The 13014-nt window shown below is 44.0% G+C and overlaps 1 protein-coding gene across 8 annotated transcripts in view; it reads left to right on the plus strand.

Annotated features, from left to right (window-relative positions):
• The window catches only part of SMAD1 (SMAD family member 1), an 81968-nt gene that overhangs the window by 33148 nt on the left and 35806 nt on the right, over positions 1-13014 (plus strand). The window lies entirely within an intron of this gene.

The following is a 13014-nucleotide window of genomic DNA, read 5'->3' on the forward strand; positions in this document are numbered from 1 at the left end:
CACTCTTCATCGCGGTGCGCGGGCCTCTCACTATCGCGGCCTCTCTTGTTGCGGAGCACAGGCTCCAGACGCGCAGGCTCAGTAGTTGTGGCTCACGGGCCTAGTTGCTCCGCGGCATGTGGGATCTTCCCAGACCAGGGCTCAAACCCGTGTCCCCTGCATTGGCAGGCAGATTCTCAACCACTGCACCACCAGGGAAACCCTATTGTATCCTTTTAAAAGTTACATCTTGTTACAGTTGTTTATGGCTAGGACTATACTTGCTTTTTTCCAGCCATCTTGCTGAATTCTCCTTGTTCTAATCTAGACATTCTTTACTGCTTGTCACACCCACTGTGACGTAAATTTTAGCATGTAATATGTACAAACAGGATTGCTTAGGTACATGGTTTTTAGATCCCCATAGTAACTTTAAGAGGTACACAGGGAAGATTCTAATCCCACTTCACAAATGGTAAAACTGAGGTCCCTATAAATTAAGTGACCTGTGTGTCAGACAGCCAAGGTTCAGTATTGAGAAAACACTGTGGCTACATTTTCTCCGGCCACCCCTTCCTCCACTCTGCTCCGTTTCATCTTACGCTGCGCTGCAGCCGTTGGGGACCAGCGCACTACAGAGAGTGTTCTTTGAAGATGCACACCGTGGCCATGTAATCTTCCTGCTTCCCATTGCTCTTACGCACAGCTCTGTGTTCTGGTCTTCACCTACCTCGCCAGCTTCTTTTCCCACCTTCCATGCTTCGTGTGCTTGAGTCATATGGGGACACTCAGTGCACTCTTCCTCTCTACCTCGTTTCTCCTCCCTCTTTGCCTAGTTCACTCTTCTTTATCCTTCAGGCCTAAGCTTAATGGAGGCTGACTTTGCTGAGAAGCCTTTGTTGATACCTCCTCCCCCTGCCCCGCACCCCCCCCACCCCCCGCCTGTCTGTGTTTCCCATAGCAATTTGAATTTCTTCCTGATGTTCTTCACACTTACATTTACCATTGTTAGTCTTCCTTGCAGGATAGTAAATCAAGCTTCATAATGGCAAGGACCATGTTTATTATTAACATCTCTACATTTAGTAGTGAGCATGATTAAATACATTTTTGCTGTTAAATGAAAATACTTCTTTTAATTTCTCTGTGTTGTCTTTTTGTTTGTTTAAAGATGAGCTTTCAATTTGTTTAGGTCCTCCAACCATCATCTTCCCTTTCGTGTTCATTTCATTGCCATTACTATCTGACCTAAGATGGAAAGGCTTTTTTAAAAGTTAAGGCTGAGGTGATTTTGTCGCTCTTAATAATTTACATGTAAAAGGCTTGACAGGGAGGAGGTGGAAAACCAGCTAAAATAGGGCGTTCTGAGACTCCACGAGTATCATTCTGTCCTCCCCTTTAGCCAAGAATCTGGTGAGCAGCCGTGCATAGACCAGTTCTCAAAAACCGTGAGGGCAATATCTGTTGAATTTGAACATATCAGGATTTTCCTTATATTTTTTAGATTGTGAAGTGAAAATATGGTGGGAATAAGAGTAACTGGACTTCTTCCGGAGACCACCGTGAAGCAGCCCCTGCACCTCATGGGGAGAAGCCCCTCTAAGTCCAAGTGCAGCGGGGCCTCAGCCCCTCACAGTCCCAGAGTTAGGTAGGCGTTTTCCCTCTAATGCAGCTTGGAGCACACCTGGTTACTGTTTCCGTGAAATAGGAACAAAGGGGTCTGGAAGTCTAAGCTGCGGACACGCAGCTCAACCCTGAATTACTTTGAACTCTGTAACTATTTTACCTCAGATAAAGTATTTCAAAGAGCAATTTAACAGTTTAAGCATAAGATAGTCAGGTCTCCCAAACTTGTTATTTTCTGCTAAGGCCCCTTCGCGGATCTCTGGAGAAAAATTCAGCCGCAATTGGGAGTCTCTAGATTTAGAGCAGTGGTTTTCCAAGTGTGTGGCCCTCAGACCAGCAGCGCCAGCATCACCTGGGAACTTGGGGGAAACGAATATTTTTAGATCCTTGCACAGACCTGCTGAATCAAACTTTGGGGATGGAGCCAGCAATCTGTTTCGACAAACTCTCCAGGTGATTCTGATTCAGGCTAACGTGTGAGAACCACTGGTTTAAGGTATCCAGGCAGGTCAAGTCCAGCTGACTAGATGAAGTCTCTTATTGAAAAGAGACGCTAATGAGTTACAGTTTGAAATCCTTCATCATTTTGAACTTTGCATCTTGTTAGGGGTATGAAACTGACTTGCTCTTTCCAGAATTTCCCTTCCTGCTGATATTCATTAAGATTAGCATTCTGATACAATGTGATAAAGGTGTCTTTAAGGGAGTAGAGGAGTGAGGGGAGAAAGGAATGCTTTGTTGTTTGGCCCAGTGGAAGTTTTATAATTGTTGGGGTATCTTTTACTATCTCTGTTTCTTTGACCAAAAATAATTTTAATGGATTTAAGTAAACGTAGTTTTTTTTTAACCTGTGCCATTAATTTTGTTATAAATAAAAGAGTCTAAACATTGTGGTGGGGAAAAACCCGAAAGTTACAGAAACACTTTGCAACAACTTGTGTTCATCATAGGCAATGATGGGAGAGAGTGTGAGAGGGACGAACCTTCCTTTTGGTGAAAGGTAGTAAGTACCTTGCCAATTACTGAAAAATGCATCTTTGGGAAAGTAGAAAGTGGTAAGAATTTCTTTTTCTGCCAGTGTGTGGATAGTTATAGGAAAGAGGAAGTTTGTTTGTACAGTTTCTGAAGACTGTGCCCCTGCTGATGATGTAACAGGTGACTGTTTACTTGGACTTTTGGTAGCCTTTAGAGTCCAGGCTACTTATTAGTGGTTGGGTTAAATGGCGGTTTTCTTTTTCTTTACCAAAGCAAATGCTGACAGGGTAAAGTCAGTCATCTCAATGTGGTATGAGAAGGCTATTCAGTTGCTATCTGCCGCCATTAAAATGTCTTCATGAAGACTTCCTGTCATTTGGCTTTTTTTTTTTTTTAATGTTTTTCACATGGTTCCTGAGAATTATCTTCTGTACTTTGAACTTCATCCACTTGCAAGGCCATATTGATCCTGAGCTTGAAATTCTGAGACTTCAGTTTGATCTTTAAAGTAACACCCTGCTGTTCACTTCCTGGTGCTTCTTCCATTTTCAGCAGCATGGCTCCCAGCTGTTGAAAATACACCTAAAATCCTCTTCACCTGTTGACCGAATGCAAGTTTTGCCCCTTTGGCTGCCTCGGTCGCCAGGTAATTCCTGGCCTGGTAAATTTTACCTTAAGAAGAAGGCCTTAAAATCATAGAAATGGAGAATGAGTTGGTGGTTGCTGGGGGCAGGAGGGGAGTGGGTGTGGCTGTAAAAGGGCAACATGGGGGAGGGACCCTTGGGTTGATGGAAGCGTTCCGTGTCTTGGCTGTATCAGTGTCAGTGTCGTGATTGTGATGCCGTTCTGTAGTTTTGCAGGATGTTACCGTTTGAGGGAACTGGGTAAGAGGGTAGGCAGGATTTCTCTGTTACTTCTTACAGCTGCCTGTGAATCTGCCATTATTTGAATTTTAAAAATGGTGATTCTCTGAAAAAGCAGCTAGTGCAGCTCGCGACTCAGTCACATTGAGTGCTTTTCCTCGACAACCATTGTCTTCTGGCATGTAGCAGAGGTGCTCTGTGAGTACTTTATATTGTCACACAGAATATTAGACAGACATATACTCAAGGATCAAGATTTAATAAAATTAATATTTAAAAAATTAAAATCAAAAAATTTTAATGTGTTTCTTCATGTTGTGAATGTGTTTTTACATGAGCCAATGATGACAAAAATCTCTATCTAATTAAAGTGCCTTTTTTTTTTAAGTCTTTGTATTAGTACGTCCATTCGGAGGATGGTAATGGGTGGGGGGACGTATTGACTTTTCCTTCAAGTTTATCTGAGTGGCTGTACCGAGGAGTCTGGTGACTGAAGCTGTAAACCAGATACCAGGATACGATGGTGACGAGTGTTTTGAAGATTTAGGATTAATTAGCAACGATATCAACTATAAAAATTAAAGCATTATGACCTGTATATTATAGTCAGAATTCTCCAGAGAAACAGAACCAATAGGATCAATTGATCCATCTATCTATATACATATATACATATACACACATATATATTTTATATATATAGATCTTATATATTATATATATATATTATATATCTAGATCCTATATATTTAATAGGATCCTATTAAATTTAAATTAATTTATTAATTATCCTGTTAATAAGTCTACTATTGGGACTTCCCTGGCGGTCCAGTGGTTAGGACTCGGCGCTTTCCCTGCTGAGGGCCTGGGTTCAATCCCTGGTCGGGGAACTAAGATCCCACAAGCCTCACAGCCCAGCCAAAAAAAAAAAAAAGTCTATTATATATTATAGATTTATTATGGGAGCTGGCTCATGAGTATGGAGGCCGCGAGGTCCTATGATCTGCTGTCTGCAAGCTGTAGAACCAGGAAGTCTGATAGTGGAAGTCCCAGTCTTAGTCCAAAGGCCTGGGAGCCAGGAGCACCGTATCCAAGGGCAGGAGAAGACAGGTGATCCAGCCTTTTTGTTCTGTTCAGGTGCTCAGCAATTGGGTCATGTCCACTTACAGCGGTGAGGGTGATCTTCCGTACTCAGTCTACCAATTCAAGTGCTTGTCTCCTCTGGAGATACCCTCACAGACACAGCCAGAAATACTGTTTTACCAGCTCTCTGAGCATCCCTCAGCCCAGTCAGGTTGACACATAAAATTAACCATCACACCCTGTGTTCATCATCTACATCTAAATTCCTCTTCACTCAAACATCTGGGGCCCACGTACAACTCCTCAGGAACTGGGTCTGCCAGAGAAAGACGGGCATGTGAGTATAGCACAGTGTGCTAAATTGAATGATAGAAGCGTGGACGGGAGATGCAGCCAACTCTTACAAGCCTGAGAGTGGCCACAGAAAAGCTCACTGGACTCCAGCGCATCTGGACGTTGTGTTCCAGCCTGTGTCACCGGTGGTTCAGTTATATAAGTATGTAGTATATTTCATTGTACAAAGGATTTAACTTGGTTTATAAGAAGACTTCCAGTAAAGTAGAAAGTATAACTAATAAGGTAGGCCAGGGAAAACAAATTCAAAAGGAAGGTCAAGACTAAGAGGAAAATTAGCACATATGCGTCCCATGACTCACTATGATACAGATGTACTGCTGTGCATCGTTACGTTAAGTCTGTGATCCTAGTCTGGATGGTTCTCTCCTACTTTTGGTGTGGGAGAGAGATGTGTATGACATTGAAAAGAAGGAAGAAGGCTTTGAAAGCTGTCAAAGGTAGTTCAGAACATTTGTGCCTGAGGGTGGGTGGAGGATAGAGCCACTGAGGCAGTTTGCAGAGATTTCCTGCAGGAGGGATCCTTGGGGCGAGGGCAATGTCCCCTGACTTTACAATTTCTTTTCCATAGTCCACTCAGGGCCCCGTTCTCCCGTCCATGTGGAAGTTTTGTTTTGCAAGAGCATTTGGTTACTACTTTTGCTTCCATCCGAGTTCAAGGGACAGCCAAGTGGACGTGGAGTTTAGATGTTGAACTTATTTCCCAAATATTATCGTTGGCATTTGGCTTGTGTTTGATAATTTCATCACTGTCATCTCAAATATTATTAGAAACAGATGAAGTAATGTAATCATGTGTGGGATTTTATACCCAGATCTCTTAGTGGATTCCATTTTCTCAAATCCAAGGCAAAATGTGAAGTTTATTATTCCGATCTTTTTTTCCCCCCGAGCAACTGTTCCTAGTGCATGATTTGGGCAACTGGTTTTGTGTTATTTATTAATTGATGAACACATGGTAAGTTTTAGCAGTTACTGTATGTTAACTTTTACATAAATTGTAAAAGTACATAAATTTCATAAGTTGAAGCAGACATGGAGGCCATAATTCTGTGATTTGTTTCTGGGTAGCATTTTTCTATTGCCAGGTCTACTCCAATCTGAAATTTTAAGACCATACTCCATAGGTTATACAAAGTATCTTGCTCATACTTTTGCTTTCCTGACCATTATCCCCCACTTCATTCCTTTTCTATCTCTGCAACATTAGGTGGGCAAGAGAAGATATTTTCAGACCTTTTGGATTCACTTAAAGCTCAGCACTCTTCTCTCTACCCCTGCTAGTTCATAGGGCTGAAGGAACACTAGCTGGCTGGCAGCTGTTAAAAACAAAGCACACACACACAGAACCATGGCTGATGAAAAAGCAATTTTGAAAACCACAGGAAAACATTTGTCGTAATAAAGTAGTTCACTGATTGCAATTGTGTGGAAATAATGTTTCAAATCAAAAGGGAAAGCCTGGCTAATAACTTCCAGGACTAGCTTTGGGTGAAATAACATTGAGACCTGCGAGTACTGCTTTTTGGCTTCGTATCCCCACGTGTGGAAAATCCTCAAACAGTGATGTCTTGTCGGTCTGGGAACGTTCTGTGTGACTGTGGTGGGGAACCACAGGTGACTTGCCCCAGGTTGGCAGTGCCCTAGGCTCTTGACAGACACGAAAAGTGAGAGAAATGGAGGGGAAGTTGGCTTTTGTAATGATCTCAGACTGATTTTCTCGGTTTTACTTTCAGCCTCCTTGGTACTAGCTGTTCAAAGGCTCAAGGAAAAGCCTGGGCATTTCTTTCCCAAAATGTATGTCCCATCCCCTTGTCTTTTTCCACTTTGAGGTGCAGATATTCTCTTGAAAGACCCAGCATCATGTCTAATAATCATGAATTAGCCAAATCATCAGACCTCTGCCCTGTTATTTGGAAAAAGGAGATTTGTTTGGGGAGGAGATGGGGAAACAGAGTGAATACTTATTTATTTTAAAGAGCAGAGCTGGGGGACTTGGGGCAGCTGGAGGCTACCCTGAGCACTGTGTTAAAAATCGCAGAGGGCCTGGAGAAGGGGAGGACTAAAAAAACCCCAAATTTTGTTAATTTGCTAGCTTGGCTGGGGATTCGTTGCTCTCAGATACTGGTCTCAGGACTCGTTTGAAAGGCTGCTGACTTGCTTCCCCTGCGTTTAGTCTGGGCTGGGCTTCCACCGTGTCAGTAGCAGTTCTACCCTGTGGGTGGGAGATGGGGAGGTAACGCTGAACTTGCCACTTACCCATTTCACTTACCTAACTACCGGTGCCTCAGCAGGACTTCTCCATTCCCATGACCTTTAGCACCGAAGCCTGCCCGTAACGCTCCATCCAGTCGGCTCTTCACAAAACTGCAGTGCAGGGTCCCCAACCCCCGGGGCGTAGGAACCGGGCCGCGCGGCAGGAGGTGAGCGAGCAGCGGGCGAGCGAGCGAGGCTTCATCTGCCCCGTCGCTCCCCACCGCTCTCTTTGCCGCCTGAATCATCCCCCCACCCGCCGTCCATGGAAGAACTGTCCTCTGCAAAACTGGCCTCTGGTGCCAGCAGGGCTGGGGACAGCTGTGCTGCGAGCCACGTGGCTTGTGTAACTAGAAGTAACGGTAACCGCGCCGAGAAAGAGGGAGAATCTGGAAACAGAGACTATGTTTAAATAAAGAGATTTAGGTCCACAAAGGACTGTTTGGCACTTTTTCCCCCGGTTCTTTAAATGGTCGGTTTTATACTCTGGCATTTTAGCAGCCCTTACAGCGGAAGAAGAGGTTTACGTACTACTGCATCGCTACGTCAGTTCTAAAACAGCTCCCCCAGATGCCGCTGTTCTCAGTTCCCCGCTGTCACACGGAACGAGCCATTTCCTGTCTAAGCGCGAGTGTCTGGCTTACGTAGTCCTGTGTCACCTGACCACCTCCCACTTGCTCCTGTATGGGATCTTCAGTCAGAATAAGGCAAAAAGAGAGCCTATGATTTTCTTTTTAATATATAAATTTATTTATTTATTTATTTTTGGCTGCGCTGGGTCTTCGTTGCCGCGCGCGGGCTTTCTCTAGTTGCGGCGAGCGGCGGCTACTCTTTGTTGCGGTGCACGGGCTTCTCAATGCGGTGGCTTCTCTTGTTGCGGAGCATGGGCTCCAGGCGCACGGGCTTCAGTAGTTGCGGCGCAAGGGCTCAGTAGTTGTGGCTCACGGGCTCTAGAGCCGCAGACTCAGTAGTTGTGGCTCACGGGCTTAGTTGCTCCGTGGCATGTGGGATCTTCCCAGACCAGGGCTTGAACAGAGTGGAATTCCCTTGTATGTTTTCTCCTGTATGTTTCCCTATAAATTCCTGACAGTTACATCTGACCAGCTCTGTGGCAGATTCAGCAGTATTTTTTGTGACAGTACCCTTTCTTTGAGCATCTAAAAAGTGTCTCCAGGTTATGGTGGTGTACCAGGACAGGTATTTAAGTACGATGGTCAAGTTAGGAAACAGTTGTGGATAAACGCTTTTGAAACATCAAACTTAACAGCTTTTAAACAGGAAAAAGAACAGCTGATTTTAAAAAGAGTTATTTTTAAAAGAGAAAACTGGTGGGAGCAGGTCACAGGGACACGGAGGTCAGCTTGAAGGGGCTGCTTCTGGCTAAATCAGACAGTTTGATCAACAAGATATTTAAGGGCAGAAATGAATTATCAGCCACTGGGGGATAAAAACAGGGATCCATGCTGATAGCGCTCATTCTACTCTTGCTCCCAGTAGAATGCTGATTGCTGACTGGTAGGTGTGGAGTGGAGTTCTTCAGGAGAATCAGGACAAATGGGGACTATTAAAGGAGATACCCCTCTGGAGCTGTAAGGTTAAAATATGGTGGGGCGGAAACTCAGGTGAGTTCAGGACTAAAATTTTGGCACTTGGTATATTTGACCTCGGGCCAGTTGCTTGTCCTCTTTGAGCTTGTGTTTGCTAACCTGTGAAATGGGGAGCGATAGTATTTACCTTCCAAGGTCGTGCTGAGGCTTAAATTAAATAATGCACATGAAAAGGCTTTATGCATTCTGGAAACATAATGTGGCTGAAACAGTGAAACAAAGAGCATAGCTTTTGTGCACATCTTCTTTAGAATAAAAACAAAATTTGTAATGTTAAGTTTTCACTAAACAGATCTGCAGAAGACTATAATACAGTTGACCCATGAACAACTCGGAGGTTAGAGGCACACACCCTCCATGCAGTGGAAAGTCCACGTGTAAATGTATAGTCGGCCCTCCATATCCGTGGTTCTGCATCCTTGGATTCAATCACCTGTGGGTCGTGTAGCACTGTAGTACATATTTAGTGGGAAAAAATCCGTGTATATGGATCTGGGCAGTTCAAACCCATGTTATTCAAGGGTCAATTTTTACAGTATTAATAATAGTAACAATAGAAATTAAAATAGCTACTTTTTATGCTTACTGTGTGCCAGGTACTGTGCTTATGGATTCACGTGTATTCTCATTTCATCCTGACCGAGCTGTGAAAGGTAGAGAGTGGTACCCACCGACAGGGCCACTTAGCTGCAATTTAAGGAAGTTGTCACATGGCTTGTAAGGGGAGAGGCGGGATTCAAATTGAAGTCTAAATGCAAAGTCCACGCTGCTACCCACCACACCACCGCTTCCCAAAAGAAGTCGTTCCCCCCCACCCACCCTAATCAATTTTCTCTGACAAAGGGGAAAGGTATCCAAAATTTTCAGTGGTAGAGCATTTGATCTGAAATACATGTGTGCAACAGCTGCTTGAATTTGGGGTTGCTAATGGTAAATTGAGAGTCCACACCTGTGCTTCAGATGCTTCTGGAAGCTTTATTTGTGTTTATTTCCCATTGGTCAATCTTCATCATTAGATAATAAGTGTCTGTTTCCTAGAATATATTTGAACTCTGAAAGAGAACTAATTACATTCAGCTGCAATTACAAATGAAGCCCAGCTGCCTGGTGTGACACCTGGGGATGGCCATTTCCATATCAATAGCGTCTGATAGATGATTAGGTGCGCTAGGCCAGGGCTGACCAGAGCCCAGGAACTTGCTAAAACTAACCTGCGCCACATTGAGAGACACCTGCCTCCCTCCACTGGTTCCTGGTTGTATACTTACCGGCAAGTCACTTGATCTCTCTCTACCTCAGTATCCACCCTAGGTCAGAGTTGTTATGAGGATTAGATGAGTGAACATTTGGTACAGCCCTTGGCATATGTAAGCACAATGTAAATGTTAAATGAAAAGGAAATCTGGGAGAAGTACTGCTCTTCCCATTTTACTAGTAAGAAGTTCAGTGCAAAGAGTAAATTCCCCGTTAATCATCTAGTAAATAACTGAACAAGACTTCTGTCCAGAAGTCCAAAACTAAAGCCCGCCTCTAACTGTTCCTAAACTTCCGGTGTACCTTATGAAGGACTTTTTCCTCTCCTGGTATTTTTAGCATACACCCTGAAGTTTTTCTACCTCTAACAAACTATGAAGTCTCTAATAATATAGCATCTTCCTTCTGTGGTAGTTGAGCAAATAAGTATTTGGCAAAGGAAAGGAAGCTGGGGTAAGGATGGGAAGAGGAGCTATAGGGAGGAGCCAGCATTTGAGAGCCTGCCACGTGCCACCTGCCAGAGCTTGGTCACTAGCCCTGCAGGGAGACAAAGGCCTGTGCTGTCTGATTCATGCAGCTAGGACCGTGGGCTTCTTGATCCAAAGCCAGTGCTTTTTCCTTGGCACCAAGGCACCTGACCAAAAGAACTGGACACTTTGTGAATTTTCTTGTCAACTTAGTTTAAGGCCATGCTGGTCTTTTCTGTATCGTTCTAATTTAATCTGTATACCTGAGAATTGGGACTGATGCTGTATGGAGTTTTAGAGGTGAAAGGGATGATTTCTAGACATCTGACTTAAGGTGAGAAAATTGAAGTTCAAGCTCCACAGCTAGTTAGAGACGTAGACAGGGCAAGAGGCCTGGGGCTGTGTTGCCCACAAATATGGTAACCCCTCATCTTCCCCACCCCGGCTGCATTCAGCCAGACTCCAGGAGGCCTGATTTATTGTGTCTGGGATGAGGTACAGGAATCTGCTGCCTTTAAACAAGTGTCTTGCTAATTCACCGAGGACTATACTTTGAGCAAGAGTGGTCTATATTAATCAGGTTATAATAAGCAATCTAAGAATAGTAATACAGTTCACAAACATACATTAATTGAAAAAACACTTATTAGGGATCTATTATATGCCAGGCACTGGATGATACAGAAGAAAGAAAACTCAATTCTGCCCCCAAGGGGCTTATGGTCTGGGTGAGGTAAAGTCAAATTAACAATAAAATGTTACAGATGCCATGATGATCTAAGCCACAATGGGGCACAAAGAAAAGAGGAATTCATTTCTCCTGGGGGTGAGTAGAAAAACCAAGAAAGATACCATAAAGGAGATGACATTAGAACTGAGATTAGAAGGATGTCAAGTGAGCAGAGGTACAGGAGTATGAAACCAGCAGGTGGAAACTGCAGGAAGCTCCGGGTGGCTGGGTGAAGAGTGGGGTGAGAGGGCAGTTACCCCAAAAGATAGGTTGGACCCTGAATCTGCACTAGATCCTGGAGTCTTAAAGGACGTACTGTGGGCACGTAATCTCTCAGATGAGATGTATTTCAAAGGAATCACCCATGATGTACAAAAAAAAGAGAGAATCCCCAGCCTAGAATTATCTAGGGAGTTGGGTCTCAGAAGTTGATTTCAATTCAGGCTCTTTTTAAGTCAATTTCATGTTGTTTTGCAGATACATTTATTGAATACAGTTCATTTCTCTGTTTATATTTAAATTTTGTTCACATATTCATCTTCTATTCATGTATTTGTACTCAAGAGTAATTGATATATTCCTAGAAAACAAATACTACAAAGTTTGCTATCGTTAGGCAAAATCATCTTAACTTTTAAAAAGATGTTCCCTCAAAAAACTAAACAGAAGAATGGAAACAGAATTTTAGATCCACAATCTCTTTCCAGTTTGGCAGTACTGAGTAACATAGTCTTGTGGTTATTATGTACAGACCTTGATTCAAACCCTGGCCCTCCACTTAGCATCTGTGTGACCTTGGATGTGTCATGGAGCTGGCCTGAGCCTGCTTCCTCATCTGCTGTGAGGGTTCAGGGATCTGTTATAAACTCCGTGCGGGCAGGGACAGTGGCTGTCCCGCTGACGTCTGCACCTGCCATGTCCCACCCAGAGCCTGGCCCTGAGGTCAGTATTTGATGGGCATGTATGTAGTGCCCAGTGAACAGTATCTAATATTACTCCAAACCCTCCCTTCTGCCGCCTCACCACCAATAAGCACACAAAAAGATAAAGGGCCACCACTCGGGGATGTGGGGCTATATTTGCATTAAAATTTAACCTCCATTAAAGGTTATGAGAATCTTTTCTTCAGTGTAGTTTCCCTGACATATCCTGAGGTTAGGAATTTTATTTCATAAATGCATATACTATTAACTTTTAAGTAGTCTTACCCTCTCCTCCACTCTCTCCTGGAAACGCTTCTATTTAGAAGGTCATGAACACACACCATATTTAGGGACATCTGTCTAGTATAGATATTATATTGGGCACAGCTGCTCTGGCAGCTTGGCTGCCTTTCCCCTTTCCCCTTCCCTCCCGCCCCCCCCCCCACCTGTTTTCAAATGAGAATGGTGGCCGCTGGACCAGCTCTCAGGCTGTTCTCCCATTAGCCCTGGGCCACCTTCCTGCTCTTGGGTGACCTCGCTGGCTGTCCTGAGACCCGAGTGAGATGTGGTCTGACACCTGTGCACCGCGGCGCTCCAGATGTCTGCAAGCAGCAGCGGCAGGCTCACACAGTTTAGGGCAAGGAGGGTCCTCAGAATTCAGACCCCTTGCTCTTCGGAGTGAGGAAATTGAGACCCTGGGAAATTAAGTGACTTGCTCAAAGTCACAGAACTAATGATTATCATAGCTAGGCTAGAACTCAGGCGTCTCGACTGTTACCTCAATTCATTTCCCAGGTCTTTGGAACTAAAGGACGTTTATGTACCACTGGGTCACAGCCAGCTTATTTGCCATGATGTCTCTGTGGACAGACATAGGCAACAGCCTGGCAGCTTTGTTAT

Source organism: Balaenoptera physalus (assembly GCF_965194825.1).
Source record: "Balaenoptera physalus genome assembly, chromosome: 5".
Taxonomy (NCBI): Eukaryota; Metazoa; Chordata; class Mammalia; order Artiodactyla; family Balaenopteridae; genus Balaenoptera; species Balaenoptera physalus.